The 13102-nt window shown below is 44.5% G+C and overlaps 1 protein-coding gene across 1 annotated transcript in view; it reads right to left on the reverse strand.

The window, feature by feature from the left end:
- LOC135386030 (atrial natriuretic peptide receptor 1-like) overlaps positions 1 to 13102 on the reverse strand; it is a 378177-nt gene that overhangs the window by 96525 nt on the left and 268550 nt on the right. The window lies entirely within an intron of this gene.

The raw sequence follows: 13102 nt of genomic DNA on the forward strand, positions 1-13102 counted from the left end.
GTATTTTGTGGTAATTGCAGTCATTTCTTTTCTGTGTAGCCCCCCATGATGTGGTCAAAGGTCAATGCAGCGCGTGACCCGACTTTAGTTTGAGACCCCTGATTTAAGACATAGGGTCCGCATTTTCCACAAACACATCTTCCTCAAAGGGGCACTAAAATGCAAAAACAAGTTCACTTCAAATTACGTTCCACCTATGTTAATTTCGTACTTGTTATCATAAATCAAAACTTTGATTCCGTTATGAAGCTACAATCAAAATTATACCGGACTCTTTCGTGCTTCGGCCCTCAGCAGTGAACGTCGCTTCAGCTCGTGCATCGGCGTTTCTAATCCATGCTGCGAGTGCACGCGCGTGCCACGCCATGGAACGGTCCCGGTGAAAAACATAGTGCGCATTGCGTAGCGGACTGGCGTCGCTGTCCGAAGGACCTGAAGATAAATGTTGTCAGTGGAACATTCGCGAGAACTGTTGTGGGCTGCGATTCAGTGAATCGGTATTGAAAAATGCTGCACTGCGCATCATGCCGCGCATATATGGAACACAATGATCAGACCCGTTCTAAATCCACTCGTCCACGCTTCTCGTGCTGCCTCATTGGATGCCGGAAATCTATGCCACCTGGGGTCCTCTTCGTTGCCGCCAAAGACTACTCTGTTTTCATTATGTTTTTCTTATAAACCGTAGCGTTGTGTGAACTCTTTTTCCTTGAATTGAACAAATTGAAACACAGACTATCATTTGTGAGCAAGTTTTTTTTTTGCATTTTAGTGCCCCTTTAACTATATTTCTCGTTCGACGTAGACTCTAGCAGAGTCCCAATAGTTAAGCCTCATCTTCACAGTTTCATAAAAGCGCAAGCAAAAAGTTTCAGAACTTTTATCAAGCACGATATTTCTTCCGCGCGCTGCATGAAAGTTTTCCGCTCTCAGCCGTCGCTTGTACTATGCAAATGTCCGAGAACTAAAGCAGACGACTATAAAGATATATGCATATTCGTTTAATATTCCAGCGGGAGTGAACGAGATTTCGTAATTCAATATTCTGCTTAAACGTAATGTTGATCAGTAGTAAAATATTACAGGGCACTTCAAAAGAGTCCCTTCCGCGTTATGAAATCGCTCCCTGCTGCGCGATGCCCATAAAATATTCATCTTCGGTGTGTCATATGTAACAGCCCTCTTAGTGTTCGACAGTGTTTTTTTTTTTTCTCCTTTTCTTGTAGCAGTACGCTAAGAGCACTGCAATACGCTCTTTCTAATCGCTTATTCAGAATTATACGGAATATATAATGCAGAAATATATTGCACAAATCATAAATGGGTCGTATCTTAGTTCCGTTTATGCAAAACAAGTTCCTCTGACAGAAATCGCAGGTCGTGTGAAAGAACATGCACAACATAAAAATGTAAGATGTATCCTATCCGAACAAAAGATGCTGTGTGTGCATGCACTGTTCTACTATGAACAGCGTCTAGTTATGGTGCAAACGTTTTAGAGCGTACCCGCAGCTGTGACATTAGAAGCACACAGAAACAATGAATCGCAATGCTTCAGAACGCCCAGTTGCCCTTTATAATGAAAGATAGGCAGTGAATTCAAACGTCATAGCAGTAGGCCTTGAACTGATAGTCTGATAAGACATCATCATACCATTTTGTTCAACAGATCATGAACAACGCCATGCCTTGACCATTGTGTGGAGGCGCGAGAACGAGTTATTGAGTTGCACAGCTGACCACCAGCAGTCGTCGTTCTCTAATCAGAGCGTCGAACTGAAACGTTTTTCGGCTTGTTTCGGGTTCGGGCTCGGCCATAAAGGTTCGGTTCCGGTTCGGCTCCGGAGTTCACATATACAGGGTGTTTGCTCTAACGTGTCCAGAAATTTTATTTAAAGCGAGCGATAAAAGAGAAACGAGCGCTACTTTTCCAGTATACGAAACCAGTTCTACTAGTGAAGCAGTACCTGTTTCTTACTCAAGCAGCAGAAAAGTACCCCTTGCTTTTCTTTTATGGCTCGCTTTAAATATAATTTCTGGACACGTTAGAGCAAACACCCTGTATAGGTTCGATTAACCGGTTCGGAACCGGTTCGAGGTTCTAATACGCTACAAAATTATAGGTAGCCGCTAAAAATGATACAATATCACTTAGTTACGTTTTTTATTCATTTATTTCTGTTTCTCTTCTGTTTCTCTCTCTCTCTTCTCTCTCTCCAAGTAACGTGCCGCCAATCTAGGCAGACAGACCGCTCGAATACCCACGTCGCGACACACTTGCAGCAGCAGTGCTGTGCAGCCTTATTGAACATACACTCTAAGAAAAAAAGGGTAGAATTTCCTACCCAAAGTTGCAGCAGGACAGTACTTCTACCATTTTGTGCCAATCCACACGCGACTTCTCCCCCGCGGGTATAACCGGCGGCGTCCCTTTCCCTTGGTCCTCTCTCTCACGTTTGCTCTAAGAAAAAATGGTAGAATTTCGTACCCAAGCTGGTAGAACGACATATTCTACTCTGTAGTTTGTTTCTACTCTGCGGTTATACTCAAAAAGTAAACCTGGTTGGAGTAGAAATGTGGTTGCGATGCAGCTCTATCGAAATGTGTAGAAAATCATGCCTTTTTTTCTTAGAGTGTAGTGGTTCATTGGCTACGTTTTTAATGTTCCGCATGATGTTGTTACAATGCAGTGATGCTGCACACTTTCGAAGGTCGGAATGACAAAACATGTTTCTTCTATAAGCGGCGGCGAGAGGACAACATACTTCACGCTTGGCCTTGTATGTCCCGCGCTACTGAATAGACAGCCAGATATCGAGTATTATGTCACATAAAACTGATGTCGCCACCAGACGATGGGATAGATATAGCAGGCGGCACACACCAACCCGAACCGAACCGGTATCCCGAACCGGTAACCGAAGTTTTTAGATCGGTTCGGTTCCGGTTCAGCTCCAAGATGACGCTAGTAATTGCGGTTCAGTTCCGGTTCAGTTCCAGCTAAAAATAACGGTTAATTCCGTTTTTCGGTTCGGTTCGACGCACTGTCTCTAATAGCTCTGAGAACTATAATATATATATAAGTTCAAAAAAAGACGCGGAAACAGATTTTAGGGAAGTTACAAACACTAGTTTACTACATAGGGAGACGTTAAAAAGTAAAATGGGCAAGGGGTCGACGTTTCGACAGTGGCACTGTCTTCGTCACGACAAAAGATGCGTAGCTGGTTACACATTACTTAAATAGGTTTGGTACATGACGTCATAATCGGTACGGGCACGCCACAGGCGTTTGTCAATGAGTCAGATTCGGGAATATTCGAGAAGGTCAAGTCCGGGTGGTGATGTCATTCGCCGTAGGTCATTGTCCGCTTTGGGGAAAATTCAGGGCAGGATGAGCACTGCTTCAAACTTTGCTGGAAAAAAAAGAAAAGAAAGGAAACGAAAAGGAAGAAAGTGTAGCTCATCTAGGCGGCCAGATTTCTTACCGTTGAAAGTGCTCCCAGATCTTCGTTAATGGTTGATTGGAATTTGTAAATGAGATAAGATTCGCGTTGTTCCCTGCACCGATCTGAGCTAAAATTTGACTGGAGAATAAAAAGTGACACATTATTTAGTGAATTCATCCACTAAATAATGTATATATATATATATATATTTGTATGTCAAACGTCGCCATGCCAGTACTGGACAGCTGTTTCGGCCTTGTTGGGCCATCATCAGCAGTACGCAGGCAGGCAACGTTTGAGCGGATGGCGTCAGAAGGTCACGTGGCACGTGATGCCTCCCGTCAGTGTGTGCTAAGACACCTCTGAAAGCCCATTGCAAAGCCAGTCAAGTGTATAAGGGAAAAGAAAATTAGCAAGAGCTCTTTGGCTGCACGTGTAGCATATGTTTGTAAGTCAAACGTCGCCATGCCAGTACTGGACAGCTGTTTCGGCCCTGCTGACGGGAGGCATCACGTACCACGTGACCTTCTGACGCCATCCGCTCAAACGTTGCCTGCCTGCGTACTGCGGATGATGGCCCAACAAGGCCGAAACAGCTGTCCAGTACTGGCATGGCGACGTTTGACTTATAAACATATGCTACACGTGCAGCCAAAAAGCTCTTGCTAATTTTCTTTTCCCTTATATATATATATATAATTTGATCGTGCACTCCCAGCCAAGTACAGCTGTTTCGTCCTACTTGGGACTCGTCAGCCTGGCGTAGGGAAGTGACACGATCTTGGGTCGGCGCTAACAGTGCGTCTCGGCGAGACGTCAATGTTCCACGGTGACGGCGCCACCTGTGGAGGCCGCAGTGCAAGCTAGCAAGTACATATACAAAGGGTAAATAGCCGAAGCTCTGTAGCTGCACGTTGAGCATATGTTTACAATTTGATCGTGCACTCCCAGCCAAGTACAGCTGTTTCGTCCTACTTGGGACTCGTCAGCCTAGCTTAGAGCTTTCAGCTTAGCTAGCAGGTTAGAGCAGACACCCTGTATATATATTCCTCTCGCTCCTTCTCCTCCACTCATTTCTCTCACAGTACATAGAACGCAAATACCGCTCTCTCTTCTGCTGCACGTTCCTACTGATACTTGCTTTGGTGTTTCCTTCAGGCTCGTTACTCTGATTTTTCTACCGAATTCTTCCAACCTTCTATAAATAAACTCTGAACTTTGTTGTTCGGCATTAGTCTTAAATTATAATTCTTGTTCCACGGGGTCTACTAGCTCACCCCACGTTATGTCTCGAAGCGTGTGCTTCTTTTGTAAATGAGGCGTGCCAGTTGGGGCCGTAAACACGTCACAGTGCAATGCCGTGTTGAATTCACCGTTGCCTTCAAATAGTGGCTCAGTTTGAGAGTAGCATTCCTGCGTTGTCTCTTTCTCGGGAACGCTCCTTGAGGAAACTAAGACGGCCAATATTGCTGCGACGGAATGAAGAAACCACCTCTGTGTCACGAGGAAATTGATCGGAGGAAACCTGGGAAGCAATGGGAAGCGCCGTGGTCGATACGGAAAGAAATGGAACCTCTCTCGTCAGGAAGTCAGTGATGAGGAGAACACACGACGAAAAGTTTTCTTTGGCTCCTTCAGACACTCCACAGCTATCAACACCCGAGATGGTACTTGAGATAGAGGCGCTCAAATAAAAGCACGTAAAGGAGACCTCCTCTCGTTTCCAATTCCTTGATTCGTTCGCGGCCTTTGGTAGACGCTCGTCCTCCGTTGTTTTTATTTTCCTGGCGGAACGAACGCCATGCTAACAAAGGTCATCTCCTTGCGGATGCGTGTGCGGTGATTCGCAACACGCAGGAAAATGGAAACCTGCGTATTGGAGCTGAGCTTATTGATCTTCTCACGTAATCTATGTATAGAAAAAAGAAGTGTTTGAACGTGTTGTGGCGAATTCTTTTCTTTGTTTTTATCATACAACAAAGTTTGCGCAGAGGAAAACATGCCAACATTTCTTTTGCAGAGTGCTTACCTCTCTTCTTACGAGCTTCAAATCCGGTGCTTCCAACACCGTCCGCGAAAAATCCTTGCCGTAAACATTTAAGCGTGAAGGTGACGTACTAAATGATGTAATGTAAAATTGGAAAATCCAGTATTGTAAAAACTAATAGCTGCTGGTTATGATTATCGTCTTCTTGGAGTTGGACGGAGTAAAAATAATACGGAGTATCGTCTTCTTCACGTCTCTCTGTCTGTGCGCGCGTGTGTAAAATCATATATAAAACATAAGTAACGCGCATTTTGCGTAATAAGTGAAGCGTTGGCTCAAAACATATGCTGATGAAGCGCTTGTATAAAAAAAAATTGTAACTTCGAGTTCGAACGTTTGTATTATTGTTTATTTGTTTTCGATTTGTTTTTATTTACTTATTAGAGTGTGTGGTCAGGAAGTACTTATTCCACTCCTTGCGATCGAATATTTGATGTATTTATAGTCCGTCAACACTATGCTTTGGGCGCGATGGTCGCTTTGAATCCACAGCCATGGGACTGTTTCGGATTATTGGAACTAACACTACGTGTGTTTCGTCTTGTTTTAGTCTTCGTCTTTTAGTCCAGCGCACCTATGACTATGGCACTTATAGCGTGCCGGGTTTTCGAATTTACGTCGAAAAATCCCGCAAACATACGGCGGTAAAATTTAAAGCAATTTCGATATATCTGAAAAACAAAACAGCTTCCCAGTCACCAAGATGTGTGCAAGAAAATCCATGCTCTGATGACTGTTTGCGTTTCCTCTTGTGTTGAGATTGTCCCGTATCGCGGGTTACCAGCCTCCGCGACAAGGAAAGGCGGGTCTCTTCATACAAATCCGCTGTGCGGCAGTATTTCACTTCACAATGCGCAAAACATCCGTGTAACGAGGGTGAACCCCATCCCTGCCTAGAAGCACCTCGACATAGAAGTCGCTGGACAGGTACCCTATTAAGTGACACTCACTGAACATGTCAGCACATATTTTGAGGGGTCATTTCAGCCACTTCTGAGGAATACATGTGGAATATCCAGCCCCTAAGCAGCCACGGCAGCTTACGTCATTGTTCCACAGGCTCCGGATCAATGTACCATACAGTGCAAGACTCTTCTACAGGCTCGGGAAGGCGGACTCTCCTAATTGTCCAGTCTGTGGCTCTATCGAAGACGTCGAACATATTATAGGTACGTGCCCAAGATACTCTTAGTGTCGTGACAGACTTGTAGCCGCGTTAGGCCGGGTTGACAATCTACCCTTCGGAGTGCAGAAGGTGCTGGGCCCATGGCCAACGAGCATTCAACTGCCAGCTTTGCGAGCAGTTACACAGTTTTTAAGGGACACCAAGCTGTTAGACTGGCTATGACCCTGACTGTGGCGTTCATCGCCACTTCGCGATATCTCCAGTGGGTGTGGGTGGACGTGTCTGGCATTCCTTTCCTTAGGTGATCTGGGGTTGCCGGCCTTCGTGATGAGGGCTACAATCCCATTTTTTTTCTTTCAATCAACATCATCATCATCCAGCCCCTAAGATTTGCCTTTTTCTGTGAATCATGCTTCCTCTCCCCCTCAAATTGAGCGAGGGCAGCATAGATGACGTACATATTATATATATTATATATAATATATGTATATATATATATATATACGTATATATGTATGTATGTATATGTATATGTATATATATGTACGTATAATATATATATATATATATATATATATTATACGTACTCTGTAGCGCAGAAGGTTGGATAGCACGGAAGCTAAAACTGGTGCGAAACGGCTATGCAATAGGTACGACCGTGCACGATCTCGTGCACATGAAAGGGGTGGGGGATCGAGACTGACTACAACGACGGTGGGACCGAGGGCGATATAGTCGGGGAGGTACTGATGTCAGCTTCATCGGCCTGCAGGCGAGCAAACACATCAGACCTAGAGGCAGAGTCCTAAGCCTCGCAGGTGCAGGCGGTTGGTGGTGCCGTTGGAGGGCTTGTGGCGAAAAGCAGCACAGCGAGGGGATAGGTATACCTCTATTGTTCTGTCTGTGTGCGAAGCAAGCTCCGGTAGGGGCGCAACCGAAGTTGTTTTCCAGTATCATTGCCAGGTAGTCGTTGGAAAAAAAAATCTCCGTGAGTTGAGACTCGAATATCTGCGCCCGGTCGTCGAGGAGATAATGCATGTACCGCAATAATTGGTGTGGAAGCCGGTCCCGGAGCTCCTCCGCAGAGAGCAATTGCTGGAGTCGCCTGCGTTCATATGTCATCTTCCGGTCGAGAATGGCGGCTTTCAAAGAATCATAAGGGTTGTGTCCCTAGCTCGAGCTGGGAACGTCGACAAGTGGCAAGACGCTCACGACATGGCGGCATTTCGGACCGCAAGGGCCGTTCTCAGCTATTCCATTGTACACAAACTATAATTCTTTGAAAGCTACAATGCTTCGACCGGACGATGGCTTCTGACCAGAAGAGACTCCAGCAATTGCTATCTGCGTAGAAGTTCGGTGACCGGCGTCCGAGACGCGTTTGTGTACAGAGAACATCCAACGGGACCCTACTGCGTAGGCCTGTTCAACATCTGTACAAGATAGAGTCGAGGGATTCACAACAGCTTCCCAACAACAATGCAACAAATGCATCGTCGCGGGTGGACAGCTGTAATAATAATAATAATTGGGAGCACCAGATTTACACGGAAGGTGAGTTGGCCTACCTGTGCGGCAACATGCTGCACGTGCAGCAGGGTAGAACTGCGGATAATTTCGACCACCTGGGGGTTCTCTTCACGTGCGCCGAAAATTTCTGACACACGGTGCTGGAAGCAATGTTTACATCCCCCATAGTTGCTACCGTCATCGCTGTTGTACCGGCAAGCTGTTGAATATATTTTCTTTCATGCATAAATAAAAATGACGACATCAGGGGCCGTCGCCCATTGGCTCTCGGAGGGTAAACTGCAGGTACCACTCTCCTCATTGGACAGTCTGCACACTGTCCGTGGCTGATTACGGGTGTTGCGATGACCAGCCAATCGTTGTTCCCAAGGCCTGTAGACCTTGGTATAATTTACGTGAATTTCCAGTAACAGAGTCCCAGAAGGGGCAACACAAATGTAGAACATGTTCATGACAACATGCATTCGGTATGTGTGACCCAACATACATGACGCAACCGAAAGACAATGTAGCAGGAACGTCGACATCAGACAGTCTCAAGACAACGGTGGATATACTGCTTCAAACAGCAGCAACTTGGGCCCGAGCAAGGCGCGACGGTCGCCTTCCACGCCGCTACACTGGCTTGCGACTATTGTATGTCAAGGAATATCCAAATCTCGGGACGTTCACGTCGCCACATAATAAAATTAACAGTTTTTGTAATGCAGATTCTGATTCTTTCTGTGATTATGTCATTTCAGACACGTGACTTTTTCTCTGAGTGTCAGATATCAACTGACTTGTAAAAATAAACGGAGACGAACTTCAAATTGTCGGCAAATAATCCCGAAAAACAATCTCCGAATATACAAAAAAGAGAAAGACATAGAATTCAAAGACCCGGTGTTTAGTATTACATGTTAAAATGAAATATTGCGTTGCTGCGGCTTCTGCCATGTGTATGGACAATTGATGACGCGGAACACAGCTGCACGTATCCTCACTAGTGTTCGGATTTGTGATATCCCGAAATCCAGGGAATGCAGGCTATTTTTCACGACCCGAAATCTCTGGATTCTTTCGAAAACATCCCGGGATTTTGGGATTTGCTGTGAATACTGCCACCCTATTCTTGGCGTATATAGTTGCGACACAGAACAGTTTAGCAATTACGAGTTATTTAAGGCGGACTCATGCGGCCTAGTTAACGTTCGCTTCCGGAGAGGGTTCACTGCATCGTCGCAAAATTGTGTTATTCGCTTTGCTTTCCTCGTGCGCTTTAAGGAAGTAACGTAATCGGCTCCAGCGTGCAGAACATGATAGCGAACGACAACGTCACTATTTTCACTCGCAGGGATCTGGAAAAGTGCGGTAAGTTGTCGAATTTGTTGATTGCAATCAATTTCCAGACTGCAACTCTAGGGAACGACATCATTTTGGCGCAAGTATTAGGTGCGGGCGGGCCGAGAGAATCGGTTCGGTTCGGTTCGGTTCGGTTTTAAGGAAAAAATAAAATGGAGATTTTGGCCTCACGTGAGACGTGGCCTCACGTGGCCTCGCTAATGTGAGGCCCGCAACTCCACGTCACTTGCACCAGTTACTTTGGTGGAAAACTCCTTGAGAAGCGATATTGCTGCATCTCCCGTAGATTCCCATGTAATGAAAATCTGACAAACTTTATTTCGCGAAAAATCAGTGGATCGCGTCAGGACTTCAAAATATGTCATTCCCTTGATGAACTCGAGGGGAACACGCCTGTACCTGTTTCGTGCAGAAATTTAGCTAGGTTTACGAGAACCCTGCGAACAAAAATTCCCATAGGCTTCTTAAGAAGTGAGTGCGCCTTAATTTCTAGCACGCATTTTGACAGACATTTCTTTGTACTTAGCTGCCTCTCGTGCAGTCTAAGAGGGTACACGTCTTTTTCCATTCATTGCGGGGTGGCGGTAAGCAGGCTTCAATTGGTGACTCCTAGGACGCACGAGACAGAACTCCTTCCGTATCGTTTGTGGGGTATCGGCATTTATAGGGGCGCGTGCGTAACAGCGCAAAGAAGACGAAGAAAGCAAGTGTTTTCAAAAACCAGCCGTTTCCTGGACATTCCGCAGGTGGAGACATTCATGTCCCTCTTTGATAAATCTTCATGCTCCCTCCCCCCTGTTGCTGGGCAAGTTTTCAGACTTCCGTTTCTCTGCCTCTGTTGGGTTCTTTACAATGGTGCATACTAATCAACATGCTCTGGATCTGCTTGCGCTCAGTGATTAAGCATGTGTTGTTGTTTTTTTTGCTCATTTTCCGGAGGACCGCACCCCCGTCTAATCAGGACAGCTAACAATGTTCAATAGAATGAAAAATGAAAAAAAAAAAAACAAGGCTCATAACAACACAACATAAATACAAAATATCCAGCACATAACGCAAGAAAGAATGTAAGTACAATATGGTAAGATTAAGCTCTACAATAGGTTGCCGTGTGATCGTCGATCTATTCCGCCTGCTGATCTTCTGGTATAAATAAGGCCTTGGTGCTCGTTAAAAAAATGTTGGAAATAAACAGTTTTGGAAGTCGAGTCTTTGTTTCGTATTCAGTGACAGCATGAACTAAATTAGTAGGCGCTTAGCGTGACAATTGCGAATAAAAACGAACATTTTATTCGATAACATAAAACAGGCCTTATCAGTTCTTGGATAAAACGTGTCGCATATCAAATACGAACCTTTCTACGCCCTAACTATTTTGTTGGTGTGCTGGAATCTTTCTGCTGGATATTTGTCCTGAAGTGCTCTTTTGCAATCTACCCTAAGTACCTTTGCCTTCGTACTGTTATCCTTATTACCCTTCAAGGTACGATACCCAAGAGTACATCTGTTTGCATCCTCCTCTCTCACCTACTACTTTTTTTTAAAGATTCAGAGCCAGCTGGCGTGCCCGGTGCACTGCTCCCCTGCTTCTCTGTCTGTCTGCTGCTGCTGCCTGTTCGAAAGACCGCGAGCGTGCCTTCCTTCCTCTGTCTTTTGTTTCTGTGTTTTACGTCTTCATTTGGCAGGGGGCATTTGGATTTAGATTCTGATGAGGCATGTCACGGTGATATGATCAGCCTTACTGGGAAGTACCGACTTGCTGCTGATATAGAGACCTTGCAGACAAGCAGTTGAAGGTGCAGTCTAATGGTTCAGCACCACAGCGTTGTAGCACGAAAGGTGGTCTTGCACGAAGTCTCTGTCTGGTGGTACATATGGTAGGGCTTAGAGTCCTTTGTGATGAAAGACGCGCTTTATGAATGATGGCAAAGTAAAAATATGGGCTGAAGGATTTTCTGAGTTTTTATATTGAATGATGCTATAAATATCAGTGTTTAACCACAATAATCTAGTGTCATGCAGACATGCGTGACATTCCACAATATTCGTCTAGTGGCTACCAAGTATTCTGAGACTGTTTCGGAAACCTCAAATTTCCGGAATGGTTGCAGAAGGGTTTCTAACGAGAATACAGTTGCGTATTAAGCATGATGCACTTGGTTTTGGGGCTGGTAACGTTTTAGGACATGTTTTGGATTCAACAAACTTCGAAGCACATATTTTATCGCATAAAGGCCCTGAGCGTAATCTTGGCGAGAAATGTGTATCTTGCCGAACAGTTTTTCGGCATAATTCCATGCCATAATTGAATTATCTCATAGTATAATTAGTTTAATGGCACAGCTCTGTTGACTCTTGTGCCTCCTTTTGCCTCTTTTGGTTTCTTTCTCTTTTTATTTTTTTGTCCCCTCCAGAGCATGCCCGTAGCGATATTGGGTGAACAGAAAGTAATTCGGTTAACCAAGCAACGAAAGCTGGGAAAATGCTTATCGCTCAGCCGATATTCTTTTGTGTTTAACGCCTTCACGAAGTAGTCCGGTGTATCGAAGATTTTCTGCGATGATCATTGCTTCTACATTTCCTCCTCCTGCTCATTACGCGTTTGTTTTCGTATATACCTCACAGCTTCAGAAATTCAGCAAATAGTTCGTGGTTTGCCGTTGCGAGACAATGATATGCTGCATCAACGACAACACTCCGGTCTGTCTCATAGCTAATTTTGGATACCTGTATATATCTGGTTAAGTTGTTTGGTTATCACCTGGGCTTTCTTTACCGTACGTCGAAATGACAGTAACGTCAATGTAAGCATTGAGGCTAAAAACAACTGCGGCGTACTTCCATGAAAACATGTCATCTCTCTGATAGCATTAATCAGTGATGGCCACTAACTACTTCTACAGTAGTTTAACTATAACTACTAACTACTTCGTGATGGAGTAGTTTAACTAGTATTTCAACTACTTTTCAGGGGAGTAGTTAAAACTACTTCTTTAACTACTGCATTGTAGTTTAACTACACCTATAACTACTTGACGTTGTCCATCAACACCAATCCCTTGTAGTGTTCTTGGACTCCTAAATATGAATCACAAGCAATGATAAACTTTGGCTCAAGCCACTGCTACGACCGTGAAATACAAAGCTTGCGGCGGGATTTTTTCTGTGCCTACGCGATAAACTGAGTTGCATAATTTTTCACAGCAAATGAGGCTTCACTGGACAACGGTGTTGCGGATTTAAATCCGGGGATTTGAATTAAATCCATCAAAGGGCTCGTGAATTTGATTTGGGATTTGGTTTACGGAGAAAATATGGCGACGATTTGGATTTGGATTGAATCACATTTTTGACAGATGATTTGTATTTGGAGTGAATAACAATTTTGGCAGATGATTTGGATTTTGAGTTTTTGTTGTTGTTTTTTTCGACAGAATTGGATGTGTATTTGGTCAAGCTCCTGAAGCGAAATGGTTGGATTTTGACTGCTACGAAACTTGACGTTGACGGGCGGGCAGATTCTTTGTCAGTCGTAACTGAGGCCGTCTCTGTAATTACGTTTTTACAAGACATTTGGCTGAATTGCATTTCACATATGTTTACACA

The sequence above is a fragment of the Ornithodoros turicata genome, chromosome 2 (genome assembly GCF_037126465.1).
Source record: "Ornithodoros turicata isolate Travis chromosome 2, ASM3712646v1, whole genome shotgun sequence".
Taxonomy (NCBI): domain Eukaryota; kingdom Metazoa; phylum Arthropoda; class Arachnida; order Ixodida; family Argasidae; genus Ornithodoros; species Ornithodoros turicata.